General features: G+C 38.8%; 1 non-coding gene across 1 annotated transcript; it reads right to left on the bottom strand.

Annotated features, from left to right (window-relative positions):
* Positions 1-976: 976 nt before the first annotated feature.
* Positions 977-1,084, bottom strand: LOC112731971 (small nucleolar RNA R71). Its single transcript, XR_003167715.1, has one exon. It is a non-coding gene; the product is annotated as a small nucleolar RNA R71 (small nucleolar RNA).
* Between the last annotated feature and the right edge of the window lie 1,436 nt (positions 1,085-2,520).

Raw genomic sequence — 2,520 nt, 5'->3', positions numbered from 1 at the left:
TCAACTAACTAACTAACTTTTTGTTTGTTTCTTATCTTTTTCAAAACTACCTAACTAACTCCCTCTCTCTCTAATTTTTGAAAATATCTTCCCCCTTTTTCAAAATTTCTTTTTAATTAACTAATTATTTTAATTTTTGATTTTAATTCTCGAAAATTACTAACCGTTTTCAAAAACTATTTTCGAAAATCACTAACCATTTTTCAAAAATAATTTTCGAAAATTCTCTTTCTCTCTCATCTCATTCTATTTATTTATTCATCTACTAACACTTCTCTTCATCTCACATCTCTGCTCTCCTCACCCTTGTGTTTCTTTCCTTACATTACATTTTTTTCTTCTTCTTTTCTTCTACTCTTCTTTTCTTCCACTCACACAGGGACCTCTATACTGTGGTAAAAAGGACCCCTATTATTATTATTTTTCTGTCCCTCTTTTTCATATGAGCAGGAGCAAGGACAAGAACATTCTTGTTGAAGCAGATCTAGAACCTGAAAGGACTCTGAAGAGGAAACTAAGAGAAGCTAAATTACAACAATCCAGCAAGCACCTTTCAGAAATTTTCGAACAAGAAGAGGAGATGGCAGCCGAAAATAATAATAATGCAAGGAGGATGCTTGGTGACTTTACTGCACCTAATTCCAATTTACATGGAAGAAGCATCTCCATCCCTACCATTGGAGCAAACAATTTTGAGCTGAAACCTCAATTAGTTTCTCTGATGCAGCAAAACTGCAAGTTTCATGGACTTCCATCTGAAGATCCTTTTTAGTTCTTAACTGAATTCTTGCAGATCTGTGATACTGTTAAGACTAATGGGGTAGATCCTGAAGTCTACAGGCTCATGCTTTTCCCTTTTGATGTAAGAGACAGAGCTAGAATATGGTTGGACTCTCAACCTAAGGATAGCCTGAACTCTTGGGATAAGCTGGTCAAGGCTTTCTTAGCCAAGTTCTTTCCTCCTCAAAAGCTGAGTAAGCTTAGAGTGGATGTTCAAACCTTCAGACAGAAAGAAGGTGAATCCCTCTATGAAGCTTGGGAGAGATACAAAGAACTGACCAAAAAGTGTCCTTCTGACATGCTTTCAAAATGGACCATCCTGGACATATTCTATGATGGTCTGTCTGAATTAGCTAAAATGTCATTGGATACCTCTACAGGTGGATCCATTCACTTAAAGAAAATGCCTGCAGAAGCTCAAGAACTCATTGACATGGTTGCTAATAACCAGTTCATGTACACTTCTGAGAGGAATCCTGTGAGTAATGGGACGCCTATGAAAAAGGGAGTTCTTGAAATTGATACTCTGAATGCCATATTGGCTCAGAATAAAATATTGACTCAGAAAGTCAATATGATTTCTCGGAGTCTGAATGGAATGCAAGCTGCATCCAACAGTACTCAAGAGGCATCTTCTGAAGAAGAAGCTTATGATCCCGAAAACCCTGCAATAGCAAAGGTGAAGTACATGGGTGAACCTTATGGAAACACCTATAACCCCTCATGGAGAAATCACCCAAATCTCTCATGGAAGGATCAACAAAAGCCTCAACAAGGCTTTAATAATGGTGGAAGAAACAGGTTTAACAATAATAAACCTTTTCCATCATCCACTCAGCAACAGACAGAGAACTCTGAACAAAATACCTCTAATTTAGCAAACTTAGTCTCTGATCTATCTAAGGCCACTGTAAGTTTCATGAATGAAACAAGGTCCTCCATTAGAAATTTGGAGGCACAAGTCGGCCAGATGAGTAAAAGGATCACTAAAATCCCTCCTAGTACTCTCCCAAGCAATACAGAAGAAAATCCAAAAGGAGAGTGCAAGGCCATTGACATAGTCAACATGGCCGAACCTGGAGAGGAAGAGGAGGACGTAAATCCCAGTGAGGAAGACCTCCTGGGACGTCCAGTGATCAATAAGGAGTTTTCCTCTGAGGAACCAAAGGAATCTGAGACTCATCTAGAGAATATAGAGATTCCATTGAACCTCCTTATGCCATTCATGAGCTCTGATGAGTATTCCTCTTCTGAAGAGAATGAGGATGTTACTGAAGAGCAAGCTGCCAAGTTTTTTGGTGCAATCATGAAGTTGAATGCCAAATTATTTGGTATTGAGACTTGGGAAGATGAACCTCCCTTTTTCACCAATGAACTAAGTGATCTGGATCAACTGACATTGCCTCAGAAGAAACAGGATCCTGGAAAGTTCGTAATACCTTGTACCATAGGCAACATGATCTTTGAAAAGGCTCTGTGTGACCTTGGTTCAGGGATAAACCTCATGCCTCTCTCTGTAATAGAGAAACTGAGAATCTTTGGGGTGCAAGCTACTAAAATCTCATTAGAGATGGCAGACAATTCAAGAAAATAGGCTTATAGACAAGTAGAGGACATGTTAGTAAAGGTTGAAAGCCTTTACATCCCTGCTGATTTCATAATCCTTGATACTGGGAAGGATGAGGATGAATCCATCATCCTTGGAAGACCTTTCCTAACCACAACAAGAGCTGTGATTGA

This window comes from Arachis hypogaea, chromosome 12, assembly GCF_003086295.3.
Source record: "Arachis hypogaea cultivar Tifrunner chromosome 12, arahy.Tifrunner.gnm2.J5K5, whole genome shotgun sequence".
NCBI classification, from domain to species: domain Eukaryota; kingdom Viridiplantae; phylum Streptophyta; class Magnoliopsida; order Fabales; family Fabaceae; genus Arachis; species Arachis hypogaea.
Note: the sequence above shows the minus strand (reverse complement) of the source record. Positions and strands in the feature narration are given on the sequence as shown.